At 47.8% G+C, this 17,180-nt stretch overlaps 1 long non-coding RNA gene and 1 pseudogene across 1 annotated transcript; one reads left to right on the forward strand and one right to left on the reverse strand.

Moving 5' to 3' along the window:
• The first annotated feature begins 174 nt into the window (after positions 1-174).
• LOC112867706 (uncharacterized) lies at positions 175-13,990 on the forward strand. The gene is made up of 3 exons (XR_015254088.1): positions 175-1,992; positions 2,348-7,350; positions 13,742-13,990. It is a non-coding gene; the product is annotated as an uncharacterized LOC112867706 (long non-coding RNA).
• Positions 13,991-14,254: 264 nt separating this feature from the next.
• On the reverse strand, positions 14,255-16,444 carry LOC112868010 (RNA guanine-N7 methyltransferase-activating subunit-like protein pseudogene; annotated as a pseudogene).
• Between the last annotated feature and the right edge of the window lie 736 nt (positions 16,445-17,180).

The following is a 17,180-nucleotide window of genomic DNA, read 5'->3' on the forward strand; positions in this document are numbered from 1 at the left end:
GGCGCCCCCGCCCGGCCGGAGGTCCCCGGAGGAGGAGGTGGCCGGGACCTGCTGGGACCTGCTAGGGCGGGTGGGGGTGGGGGTGGGGGTGGGGGTGGGGGTGGGGGTGGGGGTGGGGGTGGGGGTGGGGGTGGGGGTGGGGAGGCGAGGAGAGGTCACGGTCCCGACAGGCCGCCTACGGGCTTGTGCTTTTCGATCCGGCCGGCTCGAGGGGCTTGGGATTCCGGGGAGCTCCGGGGGTCTAGGGGCCCGGAGTCCCAGGAACTCCAGAGTTCTCGGGTAGCGGGGGGGGGGGCCGGGGGACTCGGAAGGTCTCAGGGTCTTGGGGATCTCAGGGGCCGGGGAACTCCAGGACTCTGGGGTTCTGGAGGGCCCAGGGCGGTCTCAGGGCGGGGTGTTTGCCTCAGGATCCCGGAGGATTCGGGGCACCGTGGTCGTGGCCCGCTGGCGGGGGCTTCCCAGGAACCGACGCCCTGGTTTTGCGTTTTCTGCGGCCTACACCGATTCTGGACTTGTGAATGCAGCGAAATCTTAATGAATGAGTAATGCGACAGCAGAGTCGTCCGCGGGGTGGGGGCTACCAATCTCCCCACCCCGGCCCCGGCCCCGCCCCCGGTCTGCGAAGCCAGACCCAGGTCTGTGTTCCCAGCCTCCCCGCCCCCCAGAGGTTCCCCGGGTGTCTGATCCCTGCCTCCTGGGCTCCTACTCCCCCCGCCCCCAGCCAGCCTCAACTGTCAACCTCTCTCTGATGCCTTGGCCATCGCTTTCTGTCTTCCCAACTGCTTCCCATCTGCTTAAAACCCTCCTGTCTCCATTCCCCGGACATCTCTCATTGCCTGTTCTGTTGGCTAACTTACCTGCCTGTCTCCCCGCCCAGCTTGTCCTCAAGATTTTGCCCTCCAGCTCTTGCTCTTCCTCCATGAAGTCTCTCTTTTAAGGTCCCCTGACGGTTGCCTTGCATGGATTCCTCTGAAAAAAACAGATATTTCCAGTCCCAACTTCTCTCTCAATGCCAGTCTGACATTTCCAATCAATTGTGAAATGCCCACCTGCGTGATTTCAGATGTGTCAAACCGGGCATTTCTGAAAATCAAAAACTCATCTTCTCCCTGTAAGTAGACCTATCCTCACACTGCCATGCCAGAGGGCAGCCCGCGCCCTGACTCCCCTGCAGACTGCAGAAAAAGGACTTGCTAAGTCCCAAGAACACAGGGCAGAGAAGACAAAGCCTGATCCAAGGCAGAGGGTTGCAATTAGCCCCACAAAGTGCATTAGGAACATCAAGGGGGGGCCAGTGGAGACAAGCCCTCTGGCGTCTGACAGAGGAGAAAGTTGATAAGGGAGGTGCATCTGGACACTTACTACTGTAACTTCTGCTAACAGTGTGGCGACTCCCTCAGGTAACACATGTCGTGGTAAGCCTATGGACTTGTGACCATGTGCTGAGCACTATTCGAAACGCTTAACTACGTATTAACTCACTTAATTCCTACAACCCCACAAGGTGGGTGGGTAAACCAAGGCACGGGAAGCTGCTCACTAGCCTGTGGTCAAACAGTTAACAGTGGCAGAGTTGGGTTTGAACCCAGGTGGCCTGGCCCAGCATTTTTGTTCTTGACCATTAGCTGTTCTGCTTCTCCATCACCTTCTCAGATCCTTTCAACAAGTCCTATTGTTGTTACAGAAACTTCCTATGTTCTGAAGTTGAAAATAATTTTGAATCACGATTCTCTCAGTTATTAACTATAATGCCCTTTTTTGTGTTATCAGGAGGTTAGATAAATATGCCTCCTATGTCTCCGTGGCACTTGCACAGAAAGCCTCTGGGATAATCAGGACTCTGTGGCCACAGTCACCTGCTGAACTGCTGGACAGCCCCGCAGAGCTCTGCTGGTGCCCTTCCTCTCCCTCGGGCGCCCGTGAGTTCCCTCAGCCTCTCCCATCGCCCTCACGCTTACGTGGCCGGATCCTCCTTGAAAATCCAATATTTAGGTAAGTCCAACCAATCCTTGGCTTCAGACAGACAACTATCCTTTCTTGAGCTCCTTCCTCCCTCTAGGCAAAAATCGAACAACTTCTTACATTTCTACAGGTCATTAACATTTACAAAGTGCTATACTTTTTAGTATCAACAGTATTCCCAACAACTTTGTGGTGTGCGGTTAACATAGGATTACAGGTTTGCTTCTCCCCAAAATCACGTGGCTCTAAGTGGCAAACAGGATGGGACCCCACTGGCCTGTAAATGCAATCGTTATATATAGACAGTATATGGAGGGGACAGAACTGTTTAAAATGGTAATAATAATATAAAGTCAACATACATGATGTTGTTGGTTTTACACAGAACAGTTGAAGCCTACTTGGTCACGTAGAACAGAAGAGGAACCGTTCTTTGAAAGAAACCCAAAACAGGACTCTTGACAAAGAGCAAATACATTAACATGTGTGTCAGCAAAGAAATGTGAGGTAATTTTGTAAATCTTATCAGTAAAAAACTGACAGGCCTTTCATATTTTTACTGTTCTCTCATGAATTTGGAATCATATTTGCCAAAAAAACAATAAACACTTGCCATGTGAAGAGTCCAAGGCCTCAAGTCCCCACCCCAGCTCTGCCCTGTACAGGCTGCATGTGCTGTGGTGGGTGAGTCAGCTCCACGGAGCCCTGGCCCCTGCTTGCCAAGTGGAGAAATCATGTCCACCCCCAAAGGATTGTTTATGGTGATTAGTTAAGGTACGTGCACAAAAGCATAAGTCATAAAGTAAGAGATGTTAATATGAGGGCTAACTTTAACATAATTTTATATGAAAACTTTATTGGGTCAGCACAAGGTAATGTACTTCATTGCCACGAAGTATATTAAATGTTAGATATCTTTTTTTTTAATGTTTATTTTTTGAGAGAGACAGAGGGTGAGCGAGGGAGGGACAGAGGGAGAGGGAGACACAGAATCCGAAGCAGGCTCCAGGCTCTGAGCTGTCAGCACAGAGCCCGACACGGGGTTCGAACTCACAAGCTGTGAGATCATGACCTGAGCTGAAGTCCGACACTTAACTGACTGAGCCACCTAGGCGTCCCACTTTTTCTTTTTTTAATGTTTACTTATTTTTAGGAGAGAGAGAGAGAGAGAGAGAGACAGAGAGAGAGAGGGAGTGGGGGAAGGGCAGAGAGAGAGGGAGATGCAGAATCCAAAGAAGGCTCCAGGCTCTGAGCTGTCAGCACAGAACTTGACACAGGGCTTGAACCCATGTACCCTGAAATCATGACCCGATCCGAAGTCGGACACTTAACTGATTGAACCAGCCAAGTATATTAAATGCCAGATTTCTTACCAGAGATTCTCGGCTCCCACACGTGGCAATGAAATCATCCCTCCGAGCGCGTCGTCATGAACAATCTGAGTTCTTTGCCAGCTTTGTAAGGGACAAGAACCAGCACACGAACAGAAGAGACGTATGGAACACCCTCCGGTCATGGTGCGTCTATGGGTGTGACGTTGGGGGAGGGGCTGTGGGAAAACGAGGCCACTCGCAGGAGCTGCGCAGCCGGGAGGCGTGTCTGAAGGCCCAAGCCCCCCTGTCCGGAGCCACACAGCCGGGAGGAGGCGCCCAGCATCCCCAGCATCGCACACCACCTGCGTGGTGATGAGAATCATCGTCCTTCCCTTTGCACCTGCCCTTTGCCTGGCTCAGCGTGGCTTCCTGGGGACAGGTGTGTGTCCCGAAGCACTAAGAGGGTGCTGGTGTCTGGGGGCCCTTTTAGAGGAGAGTCGGAAAAGCCACCTGCAGTGAAGGCAGGTCACCAATTCTTGAGCTGATTTCCACCGTGTTTGAAGATGTCTGGTGACTCGGGCTCCTCAGAGGGTGAGCCTCGTGGCGGAAGTAAGCCTTGGCTGTGGCGAAGGACCCTCAAGGGTGCCCTGCGGTGCTTTCCGGCGACTTCGGCCAGTCGGGGTCCGTCACGGCAACAGGCTGTCTTCCATGCCTGTTGTGCGGAATTGGTCTTCTCTGTTGTACTTTCTTGTTGCTGTGATTCTCACAGATGAAAAGTAGGGTTTGCAGCAGAATCTGTGCCTGAGGAATGTGATCAAACTTCTTGCCTAAAAGGAGCCTTTGTGTGGGTGTTCGTACTTCGCCTTGCGTAGCTGTGCGGTATCAGTGTTAGGACCCTGCCCGTCCGTGAACACTTCTGATCCACTGTCCACAGGCCGGTGGCTTGGCGCAAGCCTGCTGTGCGGTCACCTTTCGCTCACTGAGTCACCATCACAGGACCTTGACCACCTACCTGCCCCTCCCGTGCACCTCGTCACAGTGCCTGGTGATGGGGCTGCCGTTTGCTGTTCCGGACCGGCCGGCCACACCTTCACACAGCGGGACGTGTCCGCCCTGTGGTGCGGAGCCGCCTCCTCCCTCCCGCGCTCCAACCTCACCACCCACAGTAGAGTTCCTTCTTTCAAGGAACGGTCGGTTAGGTTCGTCTTTTGGAGTCTGGGGCTGTTACGGCACCGGTGGCCGGCAGAGGCCTGGCTTAACCCGACGGCCCAAGGACTCTCTGCAGCAACTCACTACTCATCCTCATCCGGAGAACATCTGGTTCCGTGCTACAACTTCCCAGCTAGAAGTCACTGGTTCACACGTTTCAGATACGAAATGTAAAAACCAAGACCCTTATTAGGATGCGCTACGGCACAGCGATTGTGGCCCATTGTGTCGGAGTCTCGAAAACGGCCACAGGGTATGTCTGGGGATACCCAGGAGCCCCCATCCTGTGTGGGAGCGGCATTCCCAAACTTTTGGGGAACGCGGCCTGAGAAGGCTCGTAAAGCTGCAGACCGTGCGTGAATGCGGGGAGAGTCAGAATGCCTTCTCGGCCTTTCTGATGGAGGCCGAGGGAGCCAGAAGGGAGCACAGATTCAAGATGCGGCTGCCACAACCCGGTGTTAGAAACACATTTGCCCACAGTGTCAACCCCACACGTCACCAGCACCGCTTTGTAGTGAGGTATGCATTGTCATCTGCCGTCTTGGTTTTGGCCACAATTCGCCTCCCTGTGGAAGTGATGTGCTGTAAGAGAATCCGAAAAACCAAAACGCGGAGCCCCACCAGACTCCAGGCAGTGGACCAGATCTGGACGACGAGTGGAAATACTTTGTGATGCCCCAGTGTGAATAATAGGACACGAATCACAGAGGGTTGTGTCTTTCCACCTGCACGCATCCGCTGCTTGCCTCAGGCAACGGGAGATCATGTGTTGCTTGTGACCACCCAGTGGTTCAGATCCAGCCCCTATGACCTCTGGGGGGCTCTCCACGCTGGTGTGAGAATGACAGCACCTGTAAGTAGGGTGTGAGCTGATGGAAAGCAGTGTGCTGTGACCACAGCCCAGGACACACGTTACAGGTGACCAGAGGCAATTGTTCGAATTTCTCAGCAAGGCCCCTGGTGCAGCCAGCCGGTCCAGCTAACGTCACCTTCCTGAGACCCAGGTCTCGAGGGTTGTTCCCACCCCGTGCTCCCCAGTGGAGCCCGAAGGCCAGCCTGCGGCCGGCGCCCCTGACCCCTTGCAGTCAGGAACCTCCTTCTGAGCACCAGGGCGTCGGCTCTTCTGGCCTTGACCTGTGAGGCTCTCCTACCACCAGGCTACGCAGCCTCCTCGAGACAACAGAATCACTGTGGATGACGTCCACTCACCCACAACTGAAACTCGCGCTACCAGGAAGAGCCGTGGGGCTTGGTGGCTGGCCAGTAGACTGCATAAATACAAGACTCCACGTGGCTCGGCTTCACGCCAAATGTCAGAAAGGGAAGGCCAGTGTGCCCCCCAACTCTTGGGCTTGGGGAGCGTGCACGGAGTGAGACCAAGAGGGCAATGAGTGAAGGCGGTGTGGAACAGGATGGTCTTTCCCGTCTGTGTGACTCCTGCCGAGACCCACACGGCGGATGGCGAGTCCCCGAGGGTGGAGCGCCTGGGAGCCACCTCTCAGCCGGATGCGGGGCTGGTGTCCCTTCCACCCTCCAGAGGAGAGCCAGACGGCCACATTCATTCCTCTTGCTACACTCTTGCTCAAGGTCAGCACGAGGGGCCGCGAATGCCGCTCACTTGTGTGGGGAGGTGGGCGCCCTTGGCCGCCGGGTGAGTGGAAACTCTCCTCGGATCGGCTGTGGCCACGGCCACGCTAGGATCCCACCCTCGCCCACACTTTTGACGGGGCGACTTTTGATTGCTGCATTAGGCAACGCTTTGTGGTAAACATCAGGGTTGTCATCAGGAAGCGTGCCACGTTATGCTTATGACTTTAAACAACCCAGTTTTCAAATCTACTTTGGAATCTGAGTGAACGTGAACTAGTCCACGTCTCCGAGGTGACCTGGTGCCAAACACTTCTCCGGGTTGGAGACACTTCCCAAGCTTCCCTGTGGGCCTGTTCTTTGGACTCTTGTCAGCAGCTCCCCCAACTCTGCTAATGAGGTTTCTGATATCGTTGGACTGTTCCAGAACATTCCATCTCAGAAATGCTGGCAAGCCTCCTGGCACCGAGAAAGATGCTGCTTGTGAGTGACTGTCAGCCTCGGCTCTGCATCTGGAGAACCTGGTTATCTTGGGGTCTGTCCCCCTAAAAACCCTCCAGACTCTTTTCTGCAGCCACCTTGAATCTCATTCCACCCAGTGCTCACTGCACAGAAATCAGACTCTGAACTTGCCAGGCTCCTGAGTCTGGGTGGAGTCTGGAGATGGGTCGGGTCTGGGTTTCCCATTCTGCAGAGCCCGCCGGACTCGCCTCGCCCAGGCAGTGCTGCGCCCCGAAGCCTCTTCCAGGCCTGGCGCCCTCCCCCAGCTCCCCCATCCTATGGCAGGTGCTACCCGGCAGAGTTGTGGCTGCCGGGGACCGAGCAGGGGGACACGGAGCCGGCACCCAGGCGGCCGCTCCCGGAAGCTGGCAGAAGCATGCTGCTGCCCGTGTAGACGCCTCCTGGCATGGAAGGGCTGGGCCAGCGCCGGAGATGGGAGTTCACGCCTCTGTGCGGGTGCTTAACCTTTCCTGCCTGTTGACTTAGGAGCAAAGCCAGTCAGGAAATAGGCCCGAGAGCCAGAGGGCACCCAGCCCACGTCAACTCAGTACCAACCGAGCACCCATTGTGCTCACCCCTGACATCCTGCACTGCGCAAATGTCCCCAGCAGCAGGGGATTTGGGCCACAGAGCGAAAACCCGCAGCGGTGTGAGTCTGTGTTCTCCACATCTCATACCGCCAATGCCTATATTTTCAGAATAGATTTTTGAAGAGCAAACAACCGTGTATCACAGAGTAAGATGTACACCCCAACCCAAGGATCTTAGAGCAAACACGGTGAGTGAAATAAGGAAGTTACAGGCAGAGCACGAAGGGCGGTCTCCAGAAGAGGGGGCTCAGGCAGGGTGGGACCTGGGCAAGGGGTCCCAGACACCTCCCCGCACGGTTCCTGGCAGCGGCTGGGCTGTGACGATGGTGCTCTCACTGGCTGGTCTCACACGGCTGCGTTTTCATTCTGATGTCCAGGCCACCGCCCACCAAAACTGGAGCAGAGTATATATATATACACACACATATATATATATATATATATTTTTTTTTTTTTTAGTTTATTTTGAGACAGAGAGAAAGGGTGCACACAAGTTGGGGAGGGACAGAGAGAGAGAGAGAGAGAGAGAGAGAGTATTCCAAGCAGGCTCCACGCTGTCAGCACAGAGCCCGACGTGGGGACTGAAACACGAACTGTGAGATCATGAGCTGAGCAAAAATCAAGATTCTGACACTCAACCGACTGAGCCCCCCAGGCGCTCCCCCCTTTTACTTTCTAGAGAAGCAGTTACCAGATCACTCAGAATTTGATGTGGCTTGCATTATATCCCTGCGGGACAACATGGGCCCAGATCCTCCAGGCCAGGACTCCTAGGGACCTCTGGTTGACTTCTGTCTCCCTCCTGGCCCCACCCCTGCCTAGGCTCCTCCTGGTCCAGGAGCACTGGTGAGTGTCCTGCCCTGGCCTGCCCAGGCGCTGTCCACCTGCCCTCCTTGCACTGATTGCACACAGTACTTTGGTGGTTTGGGCGCCATCTGCCTGGTACCCACTGGCTCCTTGAAGGACAGACAGTAGCTGATTCACAGGACCAACTCTGTGTTTGTGTCAATCAACCAACCTTCACCGCAGGGAGGAGGGAGGTAACAGGGACCTGACTGTGAAGACTGGGCACCTGAGTAACTTGCTTTTTCCGACAGTCCTCATTTATATCAGTGCTCACAGTTGTGACAGCTGGGCAATCATTGGATGTAAATGGACAGGTCCTCACTAGATTCTTTCCAAGGGCTCCCCTCTGGGTACCATGCCTGCAAGGTTGCAGGTGCCAGCACTCAGCCTGCGGCCCCAGTGCCTGGTGAGTGTCCAGGGCAGACACTCGGGCCTCGCTGGCTGTGGTGCGCCGGGAAGTTAAGTGTGCTTGCTGGGGACGGTGGGGGGCAGGGGTCGGACACGGACGAGGTCCTAGTAGCTCTGCTATGTGTCAGGGGCGGGGCTGTGGGGACGGAGGGCCATCTGCCATCTTGTAACCCTGCGACCACCCCGCACACCCGACTGTGGGTCACTCAGACCCCTGTTCCTTCTCTCCCCTTGCCCACCTGGGACTGTCGAAGCACCTGCGCCCATGTGCACCGTGCACATGACATTGGAGTTTGTTCTTGGTCTGTCTGTGCATCTGTTCATCTGAGGTTCTGACTCCGAGGCCAGGAGGCCAGGAGGCCAGGAGCTGGGGCTGGAACGAGACACCGCTCCCCACCCCTCCCCCTCGGCAGCTGCAGAGCCTTGGTGAATTGTTTGCTTCACTGAACCTCAATGTTCTCTTCGAGAAACTGGAGATAATGAAAGCACGTACTGAGGCAGGAAGAAAACTGTCCCCAAAGAGGTCCATGTCCTAGTCCTCAGAACCCGTGAGTGCTACCTTCTGTCATGGAAAGGGATATGATTATGGGCATGGAGCCTTGAGATGGGGAGAGTGCTCTCGATCATCTGGTCCCCTTCTAATTATGCCCGTTCTTAAAAGTGGGGACTCTTTCCCCACTGTGTCACAGAGACATGTGGCCACAGAGGCAGGGTCTGAGAAATGACACGCTGCTATCTTAGAAGATGGAGGAAGGGACGTGAGCCAAGGAATGTGGAAGCTTCTAGAAGCTAGAGAAGTCAAGGAACAAATCCCCCAAGTCAGCTTATAAATCCGGGGCAATGTCCGTGCTTTGTATTTCAGTATACCTCACAGTAGCTAGAATGGTGCTGGGGCCATAAAATAATAAAATTTAGATATTTAGAACTGGAAAGGATCTCTCCGATGATTTTGTTCTACCACGATAAGCAATGTGTTGATCACAGATGGATGGCTGGTGGAGAGATAGATGGGTAAGTAGATGGGTGCTTGCGTAGATGGATGGATGGGTGCGTGGGTGGATGAGTGGATGGACGAAATTGCTAGCAGCCTAAAGTGAGGTTTTGAGATATTTGTGGGATTTCTAAATAATTTCAATCCTTTCATCAGAGTTCAACCTGTCTCTTTTCCTCTCTTTGTAAGCCATACATAATAGAAAAGTTGACTGAGTTAACTCTAACCTGAGTTAAATATTGATCCTTGTGAACTCCGTGTTGAATAAGACCAAAACATCTATGGTCATTTACATGTAACACTCAGATATCATGTATCCTTCAGGTTCATTAAATGCATCAGAATGCACTAGATCCCAAAAGGGGAGGTGAAGAGTGAGGAGGTTTCCAGATTTCTGGAGACGCACAGATTCACCTATAATTCATCTGTCACATGGAACATTGGCGACAGAAGGGAGAGGTTGAGAAACTTTGGGTAGTTCAGGATTTATTCATAGGCTTGGCACACTAGAAGACATGATGATCAAAAATATGGCCCTTAAAATACAAATGCCATGGGTTCTCAAAATAGTGGAAATGGAATCATTAATATTGAAGCACAAGAGAACCAAACAAACCGATTCTCCTAATTTCTGTTACTTCTGTGAGTTGTTACTACTCCTCTGGCCTTGCCCCCATTCCTAAATTGGATCTTTCATGACCTCAGATCGTCTGTCACTGTGAACACTACTGTCTTCAGAAAGCAGTCCAGGCTGCGGGCCTCCCACAAGGCAGTCACCGAGGACAGGGGCCTCCTTGTAGCCCTGCTACACACTTGTCACTGGCACAGCCCCCTCCCAACAGATGTTGGTCGAGTTCATGAACTAATCAGTTACATATTGTTATTTAGCCAGTTTCCATCTTCGCATTGGGACAGACCTCAAGCCCAGAGATGGTATGAGACTTGACACAGCTAGTTAATGGCAAACCACAGCTGGAATCCATGTCTGTCCATAACTATGCCAACACTTTTCCACCTTAAGATACTCCAGAGAGGGGGCTCGTCCTCTCCTGTGGAATGAGGCCAGGGCCCCGTGGGGTCTCATTGGACCATAAGGCTTCCTGTTCCCAAGTATTGGAGGAGTCTCTGGTTTATTAAAATCATCGGAGTCATTCAAGTTCCTGTTCCATTTATAGCCCAGCCATCAGATGAGCTGTGGTGGCCCTATTTCTGTCCCAGGCTCTTGGTGTCAGGGCTGGCTCCTTTGGGGTCATGGAACAGGATTTCCATTCCGGACTTGCACCACATAGCCCCAAGGATGGATGGCAGGTGGCTCAGAGCTAAAGTTTCCAACTGAGACGCATCCATTCAACACGTGTTTATTTCATACTAACATGTTGGGCACTGCTGTAGGCTCTGGGGCACAGAAGTGAGCAAATCAGAAGCCCACACAATGGAACACTACACAACCATGAAAAAGAATAAAATCTTGCCATTAGAAACAACATGGATAGACCTAGAGGTTGTTAGGCTAAGTGAAGTAAGTCAGACAGAGAAGGAAAAATACCCTATGATTCCACTTATATCTGGAATCTAAAAAACAAAACAAGACAAAATAAAAAACAGAAAGAAGCTCATAAATACAGAGAACAAATAGGGGTCTGCCAGAGAAGAGAGGGTTAGGAAATAGACGAACTAGGTGAAGGAGATTAAGAGGTGCGAACGTCCACTTATAAAATAAGTAAGTCAGGGGATGAAAAGTACATAGCATAGGGAATATCGTAGGGAAAAAAAATCCTGCAACTTTAATGAATTCATTTATCAGTGCTAATAGTTTTTTGGTGGAATCTTTAGGGTTTTCAATATGGAGTATCGTGTCATCTGCAAAGAGTGAAAGTTTTGCTCCTTCCTTGCTGATGTGAATGCCTTAATTTCTCCATCTTGTCTGACTGCCGTGGCTGGGATTTCTACTACCACATTGAATACAAGTGGTGAAAGTGGACATCCCTGTCTCGCTCCTGATCTCAGCGGAGAAGCTCTCAGCTTTTCACCACTGAGGATGATGTTAGCTGTGGGGTTGTCATACATGGCCTTTATTATATTCCGTCTATACTTTGTTGAGAGTATTTATCGTGAATGGGTGTTGACTTTAAAGTTTTCGCTCTGTACCCATGGAGTACGATTTTAGTTGCAGATTGTTCACATATGGGTCATGTTAAGAAAGTTTCCTTCTATTCCCAGTTTATTGAGTGTTTCCATCATGAAAGGGCATTGAATTTTCTTAAATTCTTTTTCTGCATCCATTAAGATGATTATATGTTTTTTTCACCTGCATTCTATTAATGTATCATATTCCACTGATTAATCTTCATACGTTGAACCATTCTTGCAATCCAGGAATAAATGCTTCTTGGTAATGGTGTGTGATCTTTCTAATATGGGGCTGAATTCAGTGTGCTAGTATTTTGTTGAGGAGTTTTGCATCAATATTCATAAGGGATGGTGGTCTATGGCTTTCTTGCAATGTCTATGTCTGGTTTGGGTATCATGGTAATTTGATAACTTAATTTTTTTAAATCCTTGCCTTTTAAAATAAATTCCAAGGATGGGGTGAATATACCTTTCTACATAATTAAATTTGGTATATTCTAGAACAGGTGCAGTTACCTGCCTAAATGTACTTACTAAAAAATATTTCCCATTCCTAGTTTTGTAACACCTGAGAATATCACTTCAATTATTTCGAGGGGTTTTAACATATCTTTCAAAAGTTTTCAAAACAAAGTTACACTTAATTCAGCTTAATTAAAGAAGTCCTTTTTGGGGTGTAATATTGCAAAAATTATACGATAAAGATAGATATCAAATTTCAAATTTCCTTTTGAGAAAATTGCTTCCCCTAAAACATTTCCTTTCATGGTTTTAAAGACACGTGTCATACATTTTGACACTTAAACCCAAATCTGAATAGTTTACTTCAACCATTATGCAGAACTATTCCTTTTCTAAAAGGGTAAATTGCTTCTATTATACAGTTGCAAAATACCTGGGAAAAAAGTAATTTGCACCTCCATTCCTCTCTAACATGTATTCCTTTTGCATGTCTATGAACTTCATATAAATTTATAAAATTTTATAGCATTTTCTGATATTACTACAGCCAGCCACATTAGCTCTTTTGAAATTAGATTTTGCATGGTGGGTCTTTTTCTGTCCTTTTACTTTCAATCTATCTATGTCTTTAAGTTTAAAACATGCTGAAAGGGGCGCCTGGGTGGCGCAGTCGGTTAAGCGTCCGACTTCAGCCAGGTCACGATCTCGCGGTCCGGGAGTTCGAGCCCCGCGTCAGGCTCTGGGCTGATGGCTCGGAGCCTGGAGCCTGTTTCCGATTCTGTGTCTCCCTCTCTCTCTGCCCCTCCCCCGTTCATGCTCTGTCTCTCTCTGTCCCAAAAATAAACGTTGAAAAAAAAATTAAAAAAAAAAAACATGCTGATGTAGATAGAAGATAGTTAGATTTGGTTTTCTCCCAGTCTAATGATTCTATTCGCATATTCAGACTATTTCTAGCTAATGTAATTCCTGACAAAGCTGGGGTTAAGTCTGCCATCTTGCTCTTTGTTTCCATTTGTTCTTTATTCTTTCTTTCCTCCCTTCTTTCCATTAATAAGTAATTGTTGGTATTTCATTTATTGTTTCTATTGGCTTTTTAGCTGTGTCTTTTTTAAAAATATCTTTTAATGGTAATTCTAGTGATTACAATACACACCTTCAGTTTATCACAGTCTACCGTAAGTTAATGTTCTAAAACTTCACATTCATTGTAAGAAACGATACAATATTCATTTATTCCTTAGCACATCGCGTTGTTGTTGTTTTACTTTTATGTGCATCATAACCCCCCAATATGCCATCATCACCATTATCATCATCATCATCATCATCATCATCATCATCACTATTTCTTTATTTTTAAAAAATCTTGTAGTATTTTATTTGAATAAAGCCATTAAAATGGCCTGAAACAAAATGATCAGCATAAAAGGAAATTACAGCATCACTAATTTATACAAGAGGGAGCAGCAAGGGGCACATTTGGAAGTGCCTATAACACTTCAATTGATCCACGTTAAATCCCATAAAAGTAAGTAGTCAGAATGCAGCGTCATATACATACCATTGAAAAGGAAACGGGAACATTTACAGAGTTAAACTTTTGTATAACGTGTGAGTTTTGATATGCTATGTTTAAGTTAGCAAAAAGCCTTACAGTTTGTGTGAAATGGTCGTGTGCCCTAATCTCACCCACCACTAGATCAAGACACTGAAACTGAGAAGAGTTCCTTCCTTATTTACAGCTTTATTCTTGACGTCCCTCTTTGAGACCAAGACGATTGTGGAGCTGACTCGTACCTGGAGTGATTACAAAATACCACAGTCATAACAACGAGAGCCAAAAGAAGTATCGACCATCGTTTTACCTTTCAACTGCTGAGGTCACCTACAACACCGTGCAAGAAAGCACAGTCGTGCATTCACGAGTTGACTGTACCAACCTCTGTAAAAATTTAGGAATGAGCACATCCGAGTAAATGGATACTTCTTTATCTCACAGAGTAAAATCAAGCATTTTCTACTTTAAAATTATTTCTGGGGCGCCTGGGTGGCGCAGTCAGTTAAGCGTCCGACTTCAGCCAGGTCACGATCTCGCGGTCCGTGAGTTCGAGCCCCGCGTCAGGCTCTGGGCTGATGGCTCAGAGCCTGGAGCCTGTTTCCGATTCTGTGTCTTCCTCTCTCTCTGCCCCTCCCCCGTTCATGCTCTGTCTCTCTCTGTCCCAAAAATAAATAAACGTTGAAAAAAAAAATTTAAAATTATTTCTGTGTAAAACAAAGACAGAACTCTTGGAGGTCAAACAAGGAAAACAGATAGCAAGTGGAACGCACTGTTAAATCATGAAACAAAGAAGAATCTGCAGTAGAAGTCAGGCAGTATAATCCACAACCTTTTTAGGGGAGTACTTATTCCCAGCAACCATCACATCTCTGGTAAGATCTCATTAAAAAAAAAAAGTCACAAGTTCTAAAAAGTTAATAATCCACTCTCTGAAATCAGATATAAAACTATGACCAACAGAAGATACACAGAGTAAATGGTTTTACTAAAAGCTGTTGACGTTTCCATCAGCAGTAACCATAGGGAGCTGGCTGGTTGTAACCACAGTGTCCGTATCCGTGGGGGTAGTAAGTTTCACGTCTATACTGCGGGTAACTGTTACCCCAGGATTGTCCATGCTGCTGATTGGATCGAGTGTCAGTTTGCCACCCCCACCGGTTTGACCTCTAAACAGTCTATTACCTTGCAACTGATCGCCTCTGTGTCTCTGGCTCCCAGCAGCTCGGCTATTCTACTCCTCAACAATTGGAAGGAGACCTAGGAGGGCTCTTCAGGTATTCATGGTGCTCTTTGACATCTTCTGTGAATGTACCGGCAAACGTCTCTTCAAAATTTGGAACAGCTTCAGAAGGGTCTGTATTCCTGAAATTCCCAGCAACTTAAGGCAGCTTTGCTGTTTAATGTTTATGTTGTTTCCATCTCCGGCCCACAGCGTGGCCAAAGGACCTCCCAGTACTTCACCTCTCCAAGCCATTCCCATTACTATTCTTTTTTTTTTTTTTTTTAACATTTATTTATTTATTTTCGAAAGAGAGAGACAGAGACAGAGCACAAGCAGGGGAGGGGCAGAGAGAGGAGGGAGACACAGAATCCGAAGCAGATTCCAGGCTCTGAGCTGTCAGCACAGAGCCCGACTTGGGGCTCAAACCCATGAACCATGAGATCATGGCCTGAGCCGAAGTCAAGTGCTCAACCAACTGAGCCACTCAGGCGTCCCCCCCTCCCACCCCCATTACTATTCTTTTAAACAGATTTTTTAAATTTATGAAAAAATAATATTTTAAATTTACCTGTATATTGAATTTCCGGTACCTCTTGCAGATTCAGGTTCCATCTTGGATGCTTTCCCTTAAACCTTAAGAACTTCCTTAGCATTTCTTGTAGTGCAGGCCCATTGGTGCAAAATGTTGTGAGATCTTTTTTCTTCTAAAATGTCTTTATTTTTCCTTTATTTTGAAGAATATTTCCACTGGGTATAGAATTTAGGTTGCTAGGTTTTTGGTGTTTTTTTTTTTTAATTTGTAAGTAATTTTAGAATTTCAAAGATACTATTACATTGTCTTATGGCTTTCGTTTCTTTTTTTTTTATAAAAATTTTTAATGTTTATTTATTTTTGAGAGAGAGACAGTGTGAGTGAAGGAGAGGGAGACACAGAATCCAAAGCAGGCTCTAGGCTCTGAGCTGTCAGCACAGAGCCTGATGCAGGGCTTGAACCCACGAACCATGAGATCATACCTGAGCCAAAGTTGGATGCTTAACCAACTGAGCCATCCAGGTGCCCCAGCTTTCATTGTTTCTGATGAGAAATCAGCTATCATTTTATTTTTTTTCAGCTGTCATCATAGAGTTATTCCCCTGAATGTAATGTGCAGTTTTTCTCTAGCTATATTTAAGTTTTACCCTTTTTGGTAATCTAACTATCATATGTCTAGGAGTGGTTTGTGTTTTTTCTGACTGGGATTCACTGAATTTCTCAGATCTGTGAGTTTGTGTCTTTCATCAATTAAAGAAAATCTCGTCCATTATCTCTTTAAATATAGAAGAGACAGTTCTATACTTTATTATCTCTCTTTATTTTGCCCCATTCCTTCAATTCCTTAGAGTCCTAAGCTCCATTAACATGTATTTTTAACCAATTTATAGTTCCACACATCTTGGACATTGTTTTATTTTCCATTCTTTCCTCTCTAATTTGGATAATTTCTAACGAAGTATCTTCAAATTAACTGATCCTTTATCTTCTGTATCCATTATGCTGTTAAGTCTATCGAATTTTTCATTTCAGATATTGTATTATTTTTACTTCCAGAATTTTCCTTCTATTAATTTTTTTATAGTTCCCATTTCTCTGGTGAGAATTTTCATCTACTCACCTGTTCTGTCCATCTTTTCACATTTTTTTCATAAATTGTTTTTTATATTTATAAAAAGTCTTAAAGTTTTAAAGTCTTTATCTGCTAATTCCAACCTCTAGGTCATCTGTTGGTCTGCTTCTATTCACTTTTTTCTTGATTATGTCTCATATTTCTTGGCATATCTAGTGGTTTTTCACTGTATACTTGACATTGTGGATGACAACACTGTAGAAACTCTGGATTGTGTTACCTTTCTCTATAAAGAGCAGACATTTGCTTATTATTCTGGTAGGCAGTTAAATTTGTGGCAGATTACTTTGATCCTTTGGAAGGCTGGTTTTAATCTTTGTTAAGACAGCTCTGCTTTGGGTTGCCTGGGAGGCTCAGTTGGTTAAGCATTTTACTATTGACTCAGGCTCAGGTCATGATCTCATGTTTCCTGAGTTTGAGCCCCATGTCAGGCTCTGTGCTGACAGTGCAGAGCCTGCTTGGGATTCTCTGTCTCCCTCTCTCTCTGCCGCACACACTCTCTCTCTCAAAACTAAATAAACTTAAAAAAACAAACAAACAGGTCTGCTTCGGTTTTCTTCTTTGCTCCAGAGTATACTCTCCTGTATCATGCATATTTAAAAGTTTTCATGTATTTTGACATATTTAAAACTTTTCTATCTGGGGAGAGACTGCCCCTTCCAGGGCCAGCCAATTGTTAAGATGCCAAAAAGCTCGTCGGGAAGCATGCCTCTGATCTGCAAACTAACCAGTCTGGA

Source organism: Puma concolor, chromosome B4, assembly GCF_028749965.1.
Source record: "Puma concolor isolate L17-30 chromosome B4, mPumCon1.1.hap2, whole genome shotgun sequence".
NCBI classification, from domain to species: Eukaryota; Metazoa; Chordata; class Mammalia; order Carnivora; family Felidae; genus Puma; species Puma concolor.